The 22,032-nt window shown below is 43.6% G+C and overlaps 1 pseudogene; it reads right to left on the bottom strand.

Moving 5' to 3' along the window:
* Window positions 1-19,166: 19,166 nt before the first annotated feature.
* On the bottom strand, window positions 19,167-21,512 carry LOC123072943 (uncharacterized; annotated as a pseudogene).
* Between the last annotated feature and the right edge of the window lie 520 nt (window positions 21,513-22,032).

Raw genomic sequence — 22,032 nt, 5'->3', positions numbered from 1 at the left:
GATGCAGCCGCGTCACCTGGAGCACCACGACCGTGTCTGCGATCTCGTCTCTGCTCCACCGCCGTCTACGACCCTGTCTGCGACCGCGTCCATCGAGGTGAGTTGCAAATCTCACTGGCATCACATCTACAGTAGTTAACAGAAGAACAGGAGACAACAGCAAAAAAAACATATAGTGGTAGCACTAGTAGTACATATGAGAAGCTCCTTGGAATCTTCATGTGTTCATACAAAATCTAACCCTACCTTACCTGGCAGACAACATCATGTTTGTTGGGGAGGATGCAAGATCGAACTGTCAGCCCTTAATGTTTAATTATCATGCAGCTCTGTTACTCATGCAGTGCTGCTGTACTATCTTAGGTGCACAGACAGTATGATGATTCTTCATCAAATGCCCCTGTTTTTTCTTCCTTGCAAATGTGAGTGAATCATTTCTATCATCAAGAAAAAAACATCTGAACCAGTAGTACTTCTCTCGCTGTTCGCCGAAGAATCTGCATCCTTTTCAGTTTAGTGTAAATCTAGTCTGAAACTAGTAGAGCTCTTAGTGATTTGCAAATTCAGTTTAAATAAAAATTTGGTACATGACTACTGATCATGTATGAAAGATGTTGCTACTGGATGAGCACAAGAAATACTCAATAGATTTTGATGTACTCCTGATCATGTATGCAAGATGTTGCCACTGGATGCATGGATGCATGACTGGGACATGAACGACTACCCAATAGATTATGACACCTGATAATCATAGTAAACTGTTAACAAATTATAGTTTACTGTCCATTTTAGCCTAGCATTCAGTTATCTTTTCACCCTTTTTCTGTCCATTCAGTTATATTTTCAGTAGGAAAATCTATGTAACAAATTACAGTTTACTGTCATTATCAGTTTACTGTCCATTTTTGTTTTGATTTTACTATATGTATCTTAACTGAATCTTAACTGAAATTTGACCATGTCTTGTTCCTTTTTTGCAATTAGAAAAAGGGAAAGAAAAACAACCATTGAACCAAAAGATAATTGATTTGGTAGAACAAGTCTTGTTGCCAGTCTTGAACCAACAGATGATCTTAATTGAAATTTGACTATGTCTTGTTGCCAGTCCTAATGAAAAAGCAACTGAATTTCCAACAACCTACTAGGTAGAACAATCCATTTATATCATGAATATATGAAGGGAAGGACATGATTGCTACATGATTCTAGCTTCTAGCTTAACTTGTTTGCTACATCTCAGCATTATTTCTCTGTGCTACAAATGTGTTTAACTTGTGTAGCTTCTAGCTTAAGTGAGTAGCAAGTACTGTAGTGAGTAGCTTAACTTGTTTAAGTACTGCCAGTTAGTAGTACTGCTAGTGAGTAGATGAACTCCATTTAACTAGCTTAATTGAGTTTCAGTTGTGTAGTGAAGTTCTTATATTTTGTATGATGCGGTTCACGCTTAAACTGTCATGCTATGTAGTCTGTTGGATCATCTATGTACTATGTATGTTGTGGCATGTGGTGTGGTCGATGCTGAGATGTCAACTCTATGTACTATGTATGCTGTGGCATGTGGTGTGGTCCGAGTGATCAGGTTTCAAATGATTTTGAATTTTTATGATTTTTATGCACATAGGTGAAGCCACTGACTACACTTCAGGTTCTACTCCTGAAACACTTCAGGAGTTTTACTTCATAACTGGAGTATTTTGATGATATTGGGGGGTTTTGTCTCCGACCATCGTGTCGTGATGATATTGTGGGGTGTAGTGGGGTTGCAGCGGGGCGGGGGTGGGATAATGATTTTGCAGGTACCCCGAGAGGCCCTTGAGTTTGCCGGAATGTCGATTAACTTCCGTTCTGGCCAGTTCGGGTACTCTATATGTCATATTTTCAGCAAAGGTCATGCTGAAATAGGACATATGGGGTACTTGAGACTAATGCATGGGCCGGAGTATCTTAGTACTTAGTTAAGTAGGATCAACTGCCCCTTTTTGTTTTGCTAATGGGTACTAGGTGCTCCCATCTTCTGTGTCATTGTTACCCTAATTTATAGTCCAGTACAATTGGCCTTTCAGTATAGCCTGTTATCATGCATGTTTTATGATCTGTTGTAAGGGTACTAATTGGTCTCTTCTGCTGCTTATTAGAGATGGGGGGAAGCAGCCACCGCCGCTCCGCGACACTGCAGTATGAGTTGGATGCTTCCGAGTTCTTCAGTATCATACTTGGGACTTCAGTATCATCCATGATGCAGGTATATAAAACGAGACATCGCCCCTTCACCCATCTCATTATGATATTTGTTGTTTGCTACATCACTCATTGTCCCAACCTGCAGAGGCTGCCTGACAGTTTTATGAACATGCTGGGTGAAGATCCGCCAAATAATGTGAAGCTGCGACAGGCCGGCAGCGGGTTTCGCAGGCAGTGGGATGTGGAGTTGTTGATCAAGGAGGGCCACATGTACTTGTCTCGTGGGTGGGAGAAGTTCTACCGTGCCTACGACCTGCGGCTGGGGTACTTCCTTCTCTTTAGGTACGACAACGAGGCCACCATGCTCATCGTGAAGGTGTTCAACGCGACTATGTGTCGCATGCGCTATGCTGACGATGATGATGCCGGTACGTTCTGCCTCTTCTTATTCCTCTACATTTGGCTTTGTCTCACATCGATTGTTAACGGTCATTGTTGCATTTGGACGGGTAATGGGAGCAGCAGCAGCGACATTGGCTACAGCCAAAGCAGCAGCGACTATGGCTGTAGCAAAACCAACACCGATTCTGGCTTTAGCGAAAGCAGCAGCGATTCTGGCAGCAGCATAGACAACAAGAAGGATGATCCGGACTGGAGTGCGGGAGAAGAGGAGCAGAGTGGGGATGAGGAGCTGCAGGATGACGATGGGCATCAGGCTGAGGATGACCTAGCGCTGGTGGTGGCTGACCAAGGGCAAGAGATGGTGGTGGCAGACCATGGGCAAGAGATGGTGGTGGCTGACCATGGGCAAGAGATGGAGGTGGCTGAGGATGACCTAGTGATGGTCCTGCCCATTCTGCCTGAAGGTGGCCTTGCGATGGTGGTGGTGCCTGACAATGACCACGCACCGGTGGTGGCGCCGGCGATCCCACAGCTGGGCGACATGACCACGCCAATTGTGGTAGAAGACTACATCCCACTGCCTCCACCGCCTCGCCGCTCTTGGCGCATCAGACTGAGGAAGGAGAAGGAGAAGAACAATGAGAACTGAACTATGTCAGATCTCCAAAATGATATATATATATATATATATATATATATATATATATATATATATATACCTATGTTATCTCTAATATGCTTAGTTTCCTATAGGCTAGCTTCATTTTACCTAAGTTGGCTCTAATATGCTTACTTAGAGCTTATATGCTTAGTTTCCTATAGGTTAGCTCCAAAATAACTTATGTTAGCACAAAATGATCAAGTTTATATAATAAGCTTATAGTCTTTTTCTTATTATTCTTCATTTCCAAAATGCCATAGGTTAGCTTCATTTTACCTTCTTATTCTTCTTCTAGTGTTCTTCTTCTTCTAGTATTCTTCTAGTCTTCTTCTTCTTCTTCTTCTAACTTCTTGTTTATCATTTTGTAGATTTGATTTAATTCACGGAAGCTTGCATGGATGGAGTGCTTCTTTTCCATTTGTGTTTTTATTTTGTATCAATGTGAAACTTTTGTGAATTGATGGATAACGGTGTTGGATGAACAATGTTAAACTTTTGTAATATGTAACGATAGAACTATGTGTTGGCTATGTATGTATATATGATGGAACTTGTGTGTTGGCTATGATTATTATATGGATGCTTGTTGTATATATATGTGTTGGATATCTCATATGTGAAATAGTGACCTGAGATTAAGCAAAAACAAAAAAAATTAAAAAGATTGTTACTAATGGCGCACTACCACGTGGTGCGCCATTAGTATAGCAGACACTAGTGGCGCACTGTGGGCAAAACTAATGGCGCACTGCATGGTGCGCCATTAGTATACCAGATACTAATGGCGCATCAGTGGTGTGCCATTAGTAAAAAACACGAGTAGCGTGATACTAATGGCGCACCAGTAGTGCGCCATTAGTAGGCAAAACCGGTGCGCCATTAGTAGGCCTTTTCCTAGTAGTGTCCATAGCTCGTAGGTTCATTGTTGTCTAGCAACATGACCTCCAAGACAGGATTACATACCACTCTGAAGTAATACGTACCCTTGTCAACCTATGAGTTTTGGTAGTGACTTGATCCGAAGTTTCATTATCAATATCATCAGCTTCCACTTCAATTGGTGTAGGCGCCACAGGGACAACTTCCTATGCCCTACATTAGTTGAAGTGATGGTTCAATAACCTCATCAAGTCTCCACCATCCTCCCACTCAATTCTTTCGATAGAAACTTTTCCTCGAGAAAGGACCCGATTCTAGAAACAATCCCTTTTGCTTCCGGAACTGAGACAGGAGGTATACCCAACTGTTTTTGGGTGTCCTATGAAGATGCATTTATCCGCTTTGGGTTCGAGCTTATCAGTCTGAAACTTTTTCACATAAGCGTCGCAGCCCCAAACTTTTAAGAAACGACAACTTAGGTTTCTCAAAACCATAGTTCATACGGTGTCTTCTTAACGGAATTGCGTGGTACCCTATTTAAAGTGAATGCGGTTGTCTCTAATGCCTAACCCATAAACAATAGTGGTAACTCGATAAGAGACATCATGGTATGCACCATATCCAATAGGGTGCAGTTATGATGTTCGGACACACCATCACACTATGGTGTTCTAGGCGGTGTTAGTTGTGAAACAATTTCCACAATGTCTTAATTGTGTGCCAAACTCGTAACTCGGATATTTATCTCTATGATCATATCATAGACATTTTATCCTCTTGTCACGACGATCTTCAACTTCACTCTGAAATTACTTGAACCTTTCAATAATTCAAACTTGTGTTTCATCAAGTAAATATACTTAGCATCTACTCAAATCATCTGTGAAGTAAGAACATAACAATATCCACTGCGTGCCTCAGCACTCATTGGACTGCACACATCAAAATGTATTACTTCCAACAAGTTGCTTTCTTGTTCCATCTCACTGAAAATGAGGCCTTTCAGTCATCTTGCCCATGTGGAGTGATTTGCATGTCTCAAGTGATTCAAAATCAAGTGAGTCCAAACGATCCATCTATATGGAGTTTCTTCATGCATATATACCAATAGACATGGTTTGCATGTCTCAATCTTTTCAAAAACAAGTGAGTCCAAAGATCCATCAACATGGAGCTTCTCCATGCGTTTTATATCAATATGACTCAGATGGCAGTGCCACAAGTATGTGGTACTATCATTACTATCTTATATCTTTTGGCATGAACATGTGTATCACTACGATCGAGATTCAATAAACCATTCATTTTAGGTGCAAGACCATTAAAGGTATTATTCAAATAAACAGAGTAACCATTATTTTCCTTAAATGAATAACCGTATTGCGATAAACATAATCCAATCATGTCTATGCTCAACGCAAACACCAAATAACAATTATTTAGGTTTAACACCAATCTCGATGGTAGAGGGAGTATGCGATGCTTGATCACATCAACCTTGGAAACACTTCCAACACATATCGTCATCCCACCTTTAGCTAGTCTTCGTTTATTCCGTAGATTTTATTTCGAGTTACTAACACTTAGCAACCGAACCGGTATCTAATACCCTGGTGCTACTAGGAGTACTAGTAAAGTACACATTAATATAATGTATATCCAATATACTTCTGTCGACCTTGCCAGCCTTCTCATCTACCAAGTATCTAGGGCAGTTTTGCTTTAGTGATCGTTCCCCTCATTACAGAAGCACTTAGTCTCGGGTTTGGGTTCAACCTTGGGTTTCTTCAATAGAGCAGCAACTGATTTTCCATTTCATGAAGTATCCCTTCTTGCCCCTGCCCTTCTTGAAACTAATGGTTTTACTAACCATCAACAATTGATGCTCCTACTTGATTTCTACTTTCACGGTGTCAAACATCGCGAACAGCTCAAGGATCATCATATTTATCCCTGACATGTTATAGTTCATCACGAAGCTCTACTAGCTTGGTGGCAATGACTTTGGAGAACTATCACTATGTCATATGGAAGATTAACTCCCACTCAATTCAAGCGATTGCAGTACTCAGACAATCTGAGCACATGCTCAATGATTGAGCTTTTCTCCCTTAGTTTGCAGGTTAAGAAACTTAGCAGAGGTCTCACACCTCTTGACGTGGGCACGAGCCTGAAATCCTAATTTCAGCTCTTGGAACATCTCATATGTTCCGCGACGTTTCAAAATGTCTTCGGTGCCGCAATTCTAAACCGTTTAAACTATCATGTAGTCATCAAAACATGTATGTCAGATGTTCGCAACATCCACAGACGACGCTCGAGGTTCAGCACACCGAGCGGTGCATTAAGGACATAAGCCTTCTGCGCAGCAATGAGGATAATCCTAAGTTTACGGACCTAGTCCGCATAATTGCTACTATCAACTTTCAACTAAAATTTTCTCTAGGAACATATCTTAAATAGTAGAACTAAAGCGTAAGTTACGACATAATTTGCAAAGACCTTTTTACTATGTTCATGATAATTAAGTTCATCTAGTTATTTAATGAACTCCCACTTAGATAGACATCCATCTAGTCATCCAAGTGATACATGATCCGAGTCAACTAGGCCGTGTCCGATCATCACGTGAGACGGACTAGTCATCATCGGTGAACATATTCATGTTGATCGTATCTACTATACGACTCATGTTCAAACTTTTGGTCTCTTGTGTTCCGAGGCCATGTCTGTACATGCTAGGCTCGTCAAGTCAACCTAAGTGTTTTGCGTGTGTAAATCTAGCTTACACCCGTTGTATGTGAACGTTAGAATCTATCACACTCGATCATCACGTGGTGCTTTGAAACAACGAACTTTCGCAACGGTGCACAGTTAGGGGGAACACTTTCTTGAAATTTTAATGAGGGATCATCTTATTTATGCTACCATCGTTCTAAGCAAATAAGATGTAAACATGACAAACATCACATGCAAATCAGAAAGTGACATGATATGGCCAATATCATTTTGCGCCTTTGATCTCCATCTTTGAGGTGCGGCATGATCACCTTCGTCACCGGCATGACACCATGATCTCCATCATCATGATGTCCATCATTGTGTCTCCATGAAGTTGTCTCGCCAACTATTGCTTGTACTACTACAGCTAACGGTTAGCAATAAAGTAAAGTAATTACATGGCGTTGTTCAATGACACGTAGGTCATACAATAAATTAAGACAACTCCTATGGCTCCTGCCGGTTGTCATACTCATCGACATGCAAGTCGTGATTCCTATTACAAGAACATGATCAATCTCATACATCACAGATCATTCATCACATTCTTTTTAGCCATATCACATCACATAGCATACCCTGCAAAAACAAGTTAGACGTCATCTAATTGTTGTTGCATGTTTTACGTGGCTGCTATGGGTTTCTAGCAAGAACGTTTCTTACCTACGCAAAGCCACAACGGTGATATGCCAATTGCTATTTACCCTTCATAAGGACCCTTTTCATCGAATCCGATCCGACTAAAGTGGGAGAGACTGGCACCCGCTAGCCACCTTTATGCAACAAGTGCATGTCAGTCGGTGGAACCTGTCTCATGTAAGCGTACGTGTAAGGTCGGTCCGGGACGCTTCATCCCACAATACCGCCGAAACAAGATAGGACTAGTAACGGTAAGCAAATTGAACAAACCAATGTCCACAACTACTTGTGTTCTACTCGTGCATAGAATCTACGCAATAGACCTATCTCTGACACCACTGTTGGGGAACGTAGCAAAAATTCAAAATTTTCTACGCATCACCAAGATCAATCTACGGAGATTCTAGCAATAATAGAGGGAGAGGATGAGCATCTTCATACCCTTGAAGATCGCTAAGCGGAAGCGTTACAAGAACAAGGATGATGGAGTCGTACTCGCGGTGATTCAAATCGCGAAAGATCCGATCTAGCACTGAACGGACGGCGCCTCCGCGTTCAACACACGTACAGCCCGGGGACATCTCCTCCTTCTTAATCCAGCAAGGGGAGAGGAGAAGTTGAGGGAGAACTCTGACAGCACGACGGCGTGGTGGTGGTGGAGCTCGTGGTTCTCTAGCAGAGCTTTGCCAAGCACTACGAAGGAGGAGGAGGTGTTGGAGGAGGGAGAGGGCTGCGCCAGGGGAAAGGTGCGGCTGCCCTCTCTCTCCCACCCTATATATAGGGGGAAGGGGGTGGAGTAGGCGCCCTAGGGTTCCCTAGGGGATGGGTGGCGGCCACAGGGGAAACCCTAGATGGGTTTGGGCGCCCCCACCCCTAGGAAACTTGCCCCCCAAGCCGGGAGGGGCGGCTGCCCTAGGTTACGTGAGAGGGATTGGGAGGGGCGCACAGCCCCTTAGTGGGCTGGTGTGCCCCCTCCCCTTGGCCCATAAGGCCCCCCAACACTTGTCGGGGCCTCCGAAACACCTTTCGGTCACGCTGGTCGTCACCCAGTACTCCCAGAACAATTCCGGACTCCAATACCCTACGTCCAATATATCGATCTTCACCTCCGGACCATTCCGAAGTTCTTCGTCACGTCCGGGGTCTCATCCGGGACTCCGAACAACCTTCGGTAACCACATACTATTTCCCATAACAACTCTAGCGTCACCGAACCTTAAGTCTGTAGACCCTACGGGTTCGGGAACCATGCAGACGTGACCGAGACACCTCTCTGGCCAATAACCAATAGCGGGATCTGGATACCCATATTGGCTCCTACATGTTCCACGATGATCTCATCGGATGAACCACGATGTCGAGGATTCAGTCAATCCCGTATACAATTCCCTTTGTCTATCGGTATGTTACTTGCCCGAGATTCGATCATCGGTATCCCAATACCTCGTTCAATCTCGTTACCGGCAAGTCACTTTACTTGTTCCGTAATGCATGATCCCGTGACTAACTACTTAGTCACATTGAGCTCATTATGATGATGCATTACCGAGTGGGCCCAGATACCTCTCCATCATACAGAGTGACAAATCCCAGTCTCGATTCGTGCCAACCCAACAGACACTTTCGGAGATACCTGTAGTGCACCTTTATAGCCACCCAGTCACGTCGTGACGTTTGGTACACCCAAAGCATTCCTACGGTATCTAGGAGTTGCACAATCTCATGGTGTAAGGAAAGGATACTTGACATTAGAAAAGCTCATAGCAAACGAACTACACGATCTTGTGCTATGCTTACGATTGGGTCTTGTCCATCACATCATTCTCCTAATGATGTGATCCCGTTATCAATGACATCCAATGTCCATGGTCAGGAAACCATAACCATCTATTGATCAATGAGCTAGTCAACTAGAGGCTCACTAGGGACATGCTGTGGTCTATGTATTCACACATGTATTACGGTTTCCTGTTAATACAATTATAGCATGAACAATAGACAATTATCATGAACAAGGAAATACAATAATAACCATTTTATTATTGCCTCTAGGGCATATTTCCAACACTCGGCCCGGCCCGGCCACGGCTAAAAACTCATTTTTCACAGGCCCTAGCCCGGCCTGACCTGCCCGTCGGGCTTGATTTTCATGCCCGAGCCCGGCCCGATAGCATGTTCGGGCTCAGCCCGGCCCGGGATTTTTGGGCCGAGCCGCGTCGGGCCGTCCGGGCCGGGCTGCCCATGGCCAGGTCTACTGCCAACCCATCTTCAGCTCAGAAGATTATCCTTAGTTAGAATCACTTCCTTGTGTACAAACCAGATGAAAATCTTGATTCTCGGCGGCACTTTAATTAAATCTAGGTACAAAGATTTCACCGTAAACGCACTGTTCTTAGTCAACTTCCATTGAACCACATCTGACTGGTTTGAAAGCTAAACATCCATCAACCTTCACACTAGATGCAACCAGGAGGTCCCGCGTTACCCCACTAGGGCCCTCCTGAATTGAATATTCAACTGAGACGATTGTAATACTGTAGTGATGTAGGCCTCCTTATGTTGTACAATAGTATGATATAACGTGGGATACTGAAGAGCTAGAGGCCAATCAACTAGCCAAGTATCCTCCTAGAATCTGGTAGTTCTACGATCTCCAACAACAAATTTCACTCTACGGAAAAAGCGCCTTTCGATCTCATCACCCCTTCCCAAAACATCGAGTCGGTAGGCCTTACGGTGACCTGCACTCGGGTTTTAGTCTGGAGGTATCTGTTACGAAGGATCTGTGCCCACATACCATCCGACTTGGTCGATAGCCTATATAGCCATTTGCTAGGTAGGCATTTGTTTTTTATTTCCAAATTCTAAACCGCTAGCCCTCCTTGGTCTTGCCATGTTTGGCTTTGTGTTTTTGGCTACCTTGTCAGACCCTTTGTGTGCCCGTGGCAGTTTGCTTTATATATAAAGCGGGATGAAAGCCTATTTAGGTAATGTGAGGTCGAGACAAAGGCAGGGAGGTGGATGTGGATGAGCAGAATGTGTCCTTATAGGACCTCTCCACATTGGTAACATCTTCGCCACATAGAAATTCAAGAATAATGGATCCAAATAAAGAACTGAAGCATAATATGGTTAATATTTCAGGAGTTAACACACTACAAGAAATGCAGTAGGCTTTAACTGAACAATAAGGTAAAAAGGACTTCAACTAGGACATGTCAAACTACAGTCATGATACACTACGTCAGAACCCCCTAAAGCTTGAATATTTTTGCAAAATGGCATAACTAGGATCATTTTGGTGTTTTTTAAAGGAGGCTCACCCCCCCCCCTCTCCTCTGCATTTGAAAGATGCATGCGGCCATATTATTAATACAAGGTTTGAAAAAACAAGGTCTTAACTTCATTACAGCTCGCAAGAGGAGCGAAAATAAAATAAAAGAGAACTCAATGCCACAACTGGCAGGAGCATAGGAATAGAACACTAAACGTCTATCATATTAAGAGACCGCCATCCAAACCGGTTGAATATATCCCGTGCTACCATCTCCCATTGGATGCACCCAGTAACCAAAGGCTCCCTGGAGTCCATAGTAGTGAGTAAGAACCACGTACGAATCCATGTTGTAGTTCTGAAGATGACCTGCAAGAATGTTAGAAAATGATGTCTGTTAAAGATCATATCATTTCTGCAGTTCCATATAGCCCAAATAAGCGCCCATATTCTAATCTGAATACAAGCCGCAGTAAGTAGATCGGCTCCAGCTAGCCAGGTCCCAAATAACGCTTCAATGCTAGTTGGTGAATTAATGTTAAAGGCTATATGAATCATTCGCCACAATAATCTCACGAGGGGGCATTCTGTGAACTAGATGATGCCCCGCACGTTGTTGCAGGAATATTTTGTAAAATATTTCAATGTGATTCGTTGCAGGGTACATGAATATTTGATGTAATAATATAAAAAGCTCAAACTAAAAGTACATATAATTTATTATGTTTGATTACTATATATTGTAAAAGATTATTAATTATAAATAGCATGGTAGAATGAAAATTCTTATGTATGTTTGCATGTTGAAATGAGTCTTTTTCCCGTCCATGTTTAATGATGAAGTGGCATGCTTGCATGTTGAGAGAAATATGATAGTGGAAGTGGACTTTTTCTCATGTGTGTTGTGGGGTGACGTGGCATGCTTGCATGTTGAGAGAAATAGTTAGTGGGGGCTAGGTATTTACATATAGAAGATAAGTGTTGTATTGTTTCATCATGATCAAAAAAATAATATCGTGCACTACCTACCGACCGTCGCTTTAGCAAATTATGTTTGGCGAGGATCACTTGCTTGTGGACAAACCACATGAAAAAAATTATACGCAAGGGAACCTTCACTTTACAAATATGAAGTGATCTTGGAATTGGGCAAGAATTAATCAGATCCACGTACATAGTTTTCACCCTAAACACACCATTTCTGGTTAGTTTCCAGTGAAAGGAATCAGGCTGGTCAGATAGTTGACCTTCCATCAACCGCCTCACCAGGTGTAGCCAGGAATTCCAAAGCTCCCCGACTAAAGATCTCCCAAACTGTATATTTAAGGGCACCTCCTTAAAATTTTAGCCACGTAAGCCTCCTTACATTGAACAATATTATATAAGGTGGGGCACTGTAGTGCTAGAGGCGTATCCCCTAACCACGTATCCTCCCAAAATCTTGTTGACATCCCGTTGCCAACAAAGAACTTGGCCCTACAAAAGAACACATCTTTCATTCTCATAAGTCCCTTCTAGAAAGGTGAATCTGTAGGTCTTGCGGTAACTTGGGCCAGAGTTTTTTCATGTAGATATTTGTTTTGTAGTATATGAGCCCACATACCATCAGCTTCTACTGATAACCTATATAGTCATTTACTCATTAGGCATTTATTTTCAATGTCTACGTTCTCAATGACTAGACCACCCTGGTCCTTGGGCCGGCAGATGATATCCCACCTAGCCAAGCGATATTCCATCTTTACCTCATCTGACTGCCAGCAAAATCTAGATTGATAAAAATCAAGTCTCTTCCGTACCCCCTTAGATACTTCAAAGAATGATAACAGGAACATCGGTATATTAGTTAGTACTGAATTAGTAAGCCCCAACCGACCTCCATAAGACATTAGCTTGCACTTCTAGCAGCTTAGTTTTTTTTCGAATCGATCTTCGATGCATATCCATTCTTTATTAGTGGCAGAGTGGATGAATCACCCTCAAACTACATAGAAATATGTAATGATTTTGCCTGACATAAAAACACAATAACATGCTCCTGATCTTACCTAGAAAAATTCGTGTCATATGTTCCTTATCTATAGTTCACTTGGTCGTTAAATAGAAGTGGTCATTGCCCCAGGCAGCTCAATGAATATGAGGAAGACCAAACGAACACAGACTAAGTGGTGATCGAATAATAGGCGCCCTTTCCTCTTTTGAGTTGCAGATCGTGTGGGAGCATGAAACCATCACCACCTTTCGTATTGAATTAAGAAAAGAAAAAACACCTTTCCTCTTGATTAGCCATTCATGTTTTAATAGTAAGCCATGCATGGGGCAATATATCGAGTAAAATTCACTGGAGCTACTAATTCATTTCTAGAGTTGTCAAGTTAATGTAAATAATTCAAAACTACAGATTTCTATCCTAAAACGGTTTACAGAATTAGTTTGATCAAAACATTTGTTTCAATCAACATTTCTCTATATGAAGAACCTGGAACTTCAATCAACTTGGAATGGAGAGAGTGAGTTGCAATGGAGGGAGTACTAACTACTAAGGAAACCATGGATATACTAACGAAATACTTCCAGAAAAATCAAATAAAGTTTATCAAGACACGGATGGCCAGGAATCACGCTTGTACTCATTGCTTCAGCACGCATGTTACCCTATACTACCGGAATCGATGTCTTTATCAAGTGTGTCAATCTTTACCGAGTGTAATATTTCGGACCTTCGCTAAAGCTTGAGCCCTATACCGAGTGAGAAGGAAAACACTTGTCATAGGAGAAACACGTGGTATAGAGGATCTTATAGTGACAGCCCGATGACAGTCCGCAAAGAACCCGGTACTCGGCAAGCAACTCTCTGCGTGTCCCTTCTCCACGACTGACGATGAGGTGGTGGTGCGTGTTTCTCCTGCTAGACACTCGGTAAAATACAATGGCCGTTAGCACTGTTCATACTTTTCGAGTGTTGCTTCCAGCCACTCGATAATATTTTTTATTGTTGAGATGAGGCATAAATTTTTATAGACATCTAAACATGAATTTTACTTGACTTTGAAGACTTCTTCTAATTGACTTTTGTCTCCCGCCACTTTCTTACCCTCATTGCTTTCCCACAACTCCCCCCATTTTCTCTACCAAAAATGCTAAACGCACGGGCCTGTTACGGGGGTATTACGGGCCCTTCATTCTATTCTATTCAGCTCCCCCCCCCTGATTTTCAGGTGGGTGGGGCCCCTCCTCTCCCTTAATCCAATCAACACTTGACAAAAGCTAAACACTCCGTAAAACCCTTGTATTAGTCCGTGAATGTAGCATTGTTGTTTTCTCTACCCATCCTCCTCGCGCGATGATTACTCATCTCATTTTGAAATGTGATGACATGTTGCATGCACACTCAAATCATTATTTGCATTTGGATAAAATGGATTATATTCAAAAGATAGTCGCGACAGATGTCCAAGGGCAATTCGGGCTCCACTAAATGTACAACTTGGGCGGCTAGATGCATTCATGGTTCAGTTTTGTTTGATCAAATCAACGGATGGCAATCGCCCAACCAAACTTTGGATTACATTTTTTTTTCTTATTACATGGTTCAGTTAATCTGTCCGGTTTACTAGGTTCGCCGGCCACTGTCGGATCCAACTCGTTTTATCAAGCAACTACTAGTACTCCAGTTATAGTTAATTCGCTTGCGACAAAGCAGGACCAGTTTCCAGATGCTGAGCGGAAGAAAAAGCCAACAACAGATTAGAGTAACCAGCATGCTAATCAACTACTCCCGCTAAACTAAAACTGTTGAGCCATCGTGATCAGGCGAGTAGATGAAAACTTACAATTAGCCAGTAATCCGTCCAGTTCATTTGCCCTCTTCTTCCCCCACTTCTATCTACTCCCGTTATTAGACAATTAAATGTAAACAATGACGGTTAGAGCCAAGCGACGCTAACCATGAAGTACTACATAAGTTGCATAGGATAACAGGCAATCGGACAAATGAAACCCCAATGTAACAAGCAGATGATGACAAATACAACCAGCCGTACGAGCATCATGCCAATACAGGTCAATAGTTCTTGGACATAAAACATTGGCCCCAAAGTCACGACACTATTGAAGTTATAGGACCAGTTGCTAAGTAGAATAAACCTCATGTCTTGCGCAAGACTAGACCATAAAATCCTGCGACAAGATTACTAGACAGAACCATAGATTAAACTGGGGAACATCCAGAGGCTACTTAGTAAACTTCAGTCGGGAGGGAACGCACAACTTCGTACTAACTTTAGTACAAAATTAGTATAAAATTGGGTCATCTATTTTGGAACGGAGGGAGTAATACGTAATGAACTATTTTTTTCCAGCACTGGCTGACCAAGCTCGACCGCAATCCAAGATTCATCAGGATCTTCAAGTAGCTGCTAGTACTCTTTCCTCCCCATCTTTCAGGGCTCATGCAAGAAAATGCAGGATTCCTCTTATCAAGGCCAATAAACAGGGCATAATTTTCCAACTTCTCCATCTTCATAAACTTCGCTGTTTTGGCTCAATATATAAACACCACGTGGGTTCCTAAAGAGGTCTCACAGTTTAATTGCATTTTGTTATTAACACTCAAATCGTTATTTGTATTTGGATAAATGGATTATATTCCAAGGAGAGTCGCTACAGATGCGCAAGGACTATTCCAACCACACTCAATGTACAACTTGGGCGGCTAAGATGCATATTCGGTTTTCTTTGATCAAATCAACAGAGGGCGATCGCCCACCCGAACTTTGGATTACATGGTTTAGTTAATCTGGCCCCTTTACTAGTACAATAAGCTCGGTTCGCCGGCCATTATCGGATCCAACTCATTTTATCAAGCAGCTGCTAGTACTCCAGTTATAACTAATTCGCTTACGACACAGCAGCACCATTTGCCTCATGCTGAGCCCAAGAAAAAGCCAACAACTGAGTCAGTACGCATCCCCCAAATGTTGCTTGGTGCTTTCTGATTCCAAAGCACACATACACATGCACACACATGATAATAGTACGCATCACCCAATTATTGCTTGAGGCTTTCTGATTGCAAAGCACACAAACACATGCAGACAAGGTAACAAAGCACACAAACACATGCAAACACATGCACACAAACACCTGCTAAAATTAAACTGTTGAGCCATCGTGATCAGGCGAGTAGACGAAAACATACAACTTGCTAGTAATCCATCCAGTTCATTGGTCCTCTTCTTCCTCCGCTACTATCTACTCCCATTATTAGACAATTAAATGTAAACAATGACGGTTAGAGGCAAGCGACGGTAACCATGAAGTACTACATAAGTTGCATTGGATAACAGGCAACCAAATCATCGACCTCGAGGAGAGAGAACCAGAGCGAGATTGAGTGGGAGCTGAGAGATGGGCATCTCAAGCGCTCTGGGATGGTGGCATCTCAAGTCCTCGTCCTCGCCAGCCTCTTCGTCTCCTCAACTTCTCCTACACTGTGCGTAAACTCCCAAACCTACGCAGGTTGAGAGTGGTCATATGGATCGCCTACATAGGCAGCGATGCCCTGGCGATCTATGCCCTCGCCACCCTCTTCGCCACAAGCATCCGACAACGATGATGCCGCCTGGGGAGGGTGGTGGTGGCACCACCTCCACAGCCGCCACCGCACTGGAGGTCACGTGGGTGCCTGTCCTGCTCATCCGCCTCGCCGGCCATCCAATGATAAGTGCCTACAGCCTCGAGGACAATGAGTTATGGAAGCGGCATGCCATAACCTTTGTGTCTCAAGTCATGGTTGCCTTATACGTCTTCTGCAAGTGGTGGTCTGGCGAGAAGAGACTGCTGCAGGCAGCAGTTCTGCTATTCATCGTTGGCATCCTTAAATTTGGCCAGAAGCCATGGGCCCTCAAGACGGCCAGCTTCAACAACATGCTGGACTCCATTCCTATGACGCTGCGCGAAGGTAAAGGAGAAGAAAGAGACCTTACCCTCGAAGAATATGTTCATAAAGCAAAGGGGGGTGTGCTGGACATGAAAGAAACAGTGAGCCAAGAGGTAATAACCATTAGCAATAAGCTGCTCAACTATGTATGGCAGCTTGCATCGTCACTCCTTGCAGGTGCAGAGGCCGGGGGCTTGCCTCTTTTCAAAGATAAAAAAATGTTCGCCGACATGTCTGCTCCATACTCTGTTCGGCTGAAGGAGCTGCAATATTTCATGAAGCTTGACGACAAGGACGCTCATGATATGTTGCAGCGGTGCCTCGCAGATACATTTGAGCATCTGTACAGCAGAATGAGATCAGTGTACAAGCCTCTTAGTGCCTTCTTACGGACGCCGATTCCGTCCTTGTGCATAGCCTCCGTGGTGCTCCTGGCTAAGAGCAACATGGATGGTTATGACAAGAACGATGTTAGGGTGACATACATCCTCTACTGTGGCTGTCTTCTCATGGAGTTCTTGCCTGCAATCTTAACCAGCTTCTACCTACCTTTCCAATGTTGCCGTCCAATGTTCTCACGCAGATAGCACGACATGGTTTCCCAGTGCAACCTCATGTCCTTCTGTGCTCGTAAGAAGAAGCCCACCATGCTGATGAAGCTTGCTACCTTCAGTTCTCTCAGAGAATACATAAACCTGCAAGTTTACATTCAGCAAGAGCCCCTGGCTCGCAACATCACGGGCCTGGTTCGCTAGCACGTGAAAGATGGGTGGAAGCACGATATCGGTGACGCCGATGGATACAGGAGATTCAATGACATCAAGAGATTCGACAATCAGCTGGGTCATCTTGGGTGGAGCTCCAATGTGCCGTTTGACCATACCGTCCTCCTCTGGCACATTGCGATGGACCTCTGCTTTCATGCCCCAGCCAAGTTCCCTCGAGGAGACGAGGACAAGCAACGCAGCAGCAGAAGCAGGGAGATATCCAACTACATGATCTACCTGCTTTCCTCCCGTCCTGAGATGCTAATGCCCGGCACTAGACCAAGCCTCTTCACCATTGCCGGCAACGAGATCGAGCTCATCTTGAAGCATAGCAGCGCGGCGCCGCTTGACAAAGAAGAGAGTCTTGCACGGGAGATTATCATCATGGCAAAGTCACCATCAGTCATAGCCAAATGTAGTCTGATTCCTGATGCATGGAGGCTCGCTGAGGCACTAATGAAGCTGGGTGACGAGGAGATGTGGATGGTGATCCAAGCTACATGGGTGGAGATGCTCTGCTACTCTGCTGTCAGATGCAGAGGGTACCTCCATGCCAAGAGCCTAGGCGAAGGCGGTGAATGCCTAACAAGCATCTGGCTCCTCTGGTCATTCATGGGGATGGAGACCTTGGCAGACAAGCTTCAGAGGCCACATCCATCTTGTTATGAAGCCGACGCAGGCGCACCACGGCCTTCACAGTCCCAATCTAGAGAGATCTTCAGCCCAGTCTGAGTGCATTACTTTTTTATTGCATCATTTCTACTACTTATTTCATTCACACGTTATTGTTTTCTTTTAAGTGTAATTCCCAAGCAAGTTAGTGATCCCATATTTTGTATATGTTTCATTCACCCACTACTGCATTATACTCTCAGCGAGACATTGACATGACACTGGAGGATGGCTTTAAGAAATTATGGTCTCATAGATAGACCTGTAAATCAGTAGTAGGAATGAGTGGGTAGCGAAAGCAGGGTATTATTTAAGGTCGACGGGAGGGGGCGGCCCTCCGCTGGTGCGCAATATTTTTTCTAGGCGTTTTCATCCACTTTTTGCATTCTAACTGCTCCTCCCCAATGGATGTTGTCTGATTGATGGCAAACTATTGCCTCAATTTCAAGCCAAAGTTGCTCGGGCCGGCATCGCTAAGCTAGCACCGCTATCGATTCGTGGCCACGCAAAGACATTCAGCTAATATATCTATACATCTGAAGAGCCATTGCTCGCTCTGTCCGTGTCATACAAACTTCCAAGCAAAACTGCAAGCACATACTGATTGATGATCTAATTTTCAAGAGATGGAATCAGACGAGAGATTTGGGCAGAATCGCTCCATGTGAGTCCAACCACCAGATATTGCCAAGACTCCCTTTAGCTGCTGAAATGCACATACGCAACAACCCATGTTCCATTTATTTTATTTTTGAAACGGAACAAACCATGTTCTATCAATCACACAATCAGAGTAGAGAAAACTGGAGCAGAGTACAGTGCTATTCTATGATTATCACTACATAGTACACAATTGCTACAAATTGTACATTAACAAAACCATGCAAAATGTGCATTCTACGGCATAGTACTATCATTTATCAGCAGATGGTTGAAACCCATGCGACATTTATTCTACTGATGCATCTACAGGCGCAAGGAGATGATGACAGATGCAATTGTGATGTTCACTACAACCAGGCATAACAGCAGCATGCCGATTGGCAGCAATTGTACTTGAGCACAAAGCATTCGTCTCAAATTCAGGAAATGTTACCCTTACAAGACCAGCTGCTAACTAAAATAAACGTCAGGTCTTGTGCAAGACATGACCACAAACCATAAATTAAACCGGGAAACACCCAAAAGCTACTTAGTAAACTGCAGTCGGGAGGGAACGCACGACCGTAGAGTAGGTACTGAACTGTGCTTTTTCGCACTGGCTGACCAAGCTCGACCACGGCCCAAGTTTCATCAGGATCTTCAAATAGCTTGGCAGCATAAATGCAGTTACTCTGTCCTCCCCCATCTTTCCGGGCTCATGCAAGAGAATGTAGGATTCCTCTTATCAAGACTAACAAACAGGGCATAATTTTCCAACTTCTCCATCTTCACAAACTTAGCTGGCTCAACAGCAAAGTCAAGGCGGAAGACGTTGAAGGTGTGACTATCTGTGCCGTTCCAATCAAAAGAGCTTACCGAGAGGTCAACCATGAGAAGCATGTCCCCACAGGCCACCAACCATGGGTTAATAGGAAAAAAGGATTCCCACATAATTGGTACTTCTTGCATGTTGAACTGAGGTGTGAAGTGTACAGTGTGGAGGCTCATAAAATCATCCATGACAAAGATATCACCTTTGAATACCACAATCTGATGGATATTTTCATCACTGAGAGCAAGAGAGTGCTCTGACCAGTAGTCTGTTCCAACCTGCCACTGAAACATGGAAGATGTCGAGCAAAGGAGGAGGCGAGAGTTTGGTGAATTTAGTGGGGCCGTAAGGACGCCTATGCCACAAATGTACCCAAGTTTGTTGTTGGGTGGGAGTTTGGGGGGCTTCACCTTGGTACCGGTGTAAACATCAACAAGAAGGCAGTGCTCCTCGTAGGAGAATGCCTCGTAGGAGAAGATAAGATACCCATATGAGTAGCCCAAATAGTGCATTGTATCTGGCGTATTTTGAGGCACTGAACACGCAAGGGATAAGTTTTTCTTGCTAGGATCACTGAGCTGCCACTTGCAATTAGATAAAAGGATGGGCTTGATACGGCCGCGATGTGGACTAACATAAGGACCATCTGGTTTGAAGTGGAGTGGTGGGAAGCCGAAGGTATACACAGAGGGAAATGTAGATACTGCAGCGCGCCAAGAATGGCAGGTGGCGATGAAAGCAAGGAAGTCATGGAATGAGTTGAAGAGAGCAATAATTTCATGAAGCAGACTGTCCAGGAGATCTGCACAAACATAAGGTGCAGACAAAGGCGAGGAGGTAGAGGTGGAGGCACGGCAGATGTTCTTAGAGGACCTCTCCACGATGGCAACTTCCCTTGACCATGGAAATTGAAGAACAATGAATCAAAATAAAGAACTGAAAAATAATAGAATTAGTATTTCAGGAGTGAAAACACTACTAGAAACGCAGTAGGCTTTAACTGGGCAATAAGGCAAACAGGAGTGTCAATTGGGAGATGCCAGAATTCAACCAGAACAAGCTATGTCAGAACCACCCACGGCTTGATTGTTTTCCACAATAGCATAACTAGAATCTTTTTGGTGTGCCATCCATATGTACAATTGTTTATTTTCAAGTCATGGCACAGGGAATGCTTGACCCTCAAAATACATAGCAATAAGTGATGATTTTGCTTGACATAAAAACACAATAATATGCTCCTCATCTTATCGAGAAGCTTTGTGTGATCATTTGCTCATCTATAGTTCAATTGGTCGTTAAACAGAAGTGGGCACTGCTCCAGGCAGCCCCATGAATATGAGGAAGACCAAATGAGCACGAGACTACATGGTGATCGAATAATAGGCGCCCTTTTCTGATTTACGGTGGATCCAACACATCCGCTCAGTAAACTAAATTGCATCATGGTGATGAATATAAATTTCCATTACATTAAAAGTGAGAGAATCCCCTCCCCTGTTCATGTGAAAGCTTTGATTTTTTTTTGTTAGTTTTTCCCTTGCAACAGCCATGATGACCGCAAAAGTATCCATAAAAATCACATTTGACATAAAGTTTCACTTCATCACTAAACAAAGTGAACGACGTTGAAAGCAGAAGCATGACCAAGACCACCAAAAATTGTAATAGTCATATTTACTGAGGAATCACAAACTATTTCTGTGCTCCGAGAAAATGAAGTAATCAAGAATAGATCTGGCTGGAACTTGTTCTTCTATCTTGATGGGACACACTAAATAAGAATATTCTCACGCCTATGTGCGACTACTAATTCACCAAAGCACCCCAAACATCATTGCCAATTCGTCGAGAAGTCAATAATTTCTCACTACGAATACACCAAAACTACACTATAAATATCCCTACCAGTCCATCAAAATACTCGAAATTTCAGTACTAATAATTCATTAAATTAAGACTACTTATCGGTTGATTGATGCGCAGGAGGATCTGCTCAATTCCCTTGTGATGTTAGCTTGGATCCGCCACCATCCGCTCAGGATAGAAACTAGAAGTGGATAAAAAAGACAGAGGAGCAAATTTAGGGTTGGCGTGAGCAGAGGATGCAGACACTGGTGCGGCGACCCCCCTCATCCGCCGTGGCGGTGGCGGCTTCCGACCATGTCAGCGTGTGGCTCCTACTTCCTCCGTCCCATAATATAAGAACGTTTTTGACACTTGGCACGTAGGGCGCCCCTAGCGCCCAAGCGCGCACCCCCAGCTCTCCCCTGCACACATTCGGGGACGGCCCATGTGGGGTGCAAGGTCCCCCAGTTTTTTTCTTTTATGTTGCATTTTATTTTTGTTTTGTTTCCT

The sequence above is a fragment of the Triticum aestivum genome, chromosome 3B, assembly GCF_018294505.1.
Source record: "Triticum aestivum cultivar Chinese Spring chromosome 3B, IWGSC CS RefSeq v2.1, whole genome shotgun sequence".
NCBI lineage: Eukaryota > Viridiplantae > Streptophyta > Magnoliopsida > Poales > Poaceae > Triticum > Triticum aestivum.
The sequence above is the reverse complement of the archived record's forward strand: the minus strand, read 5'-3'. Positions and strand labels throughout refer to the sequence as shown.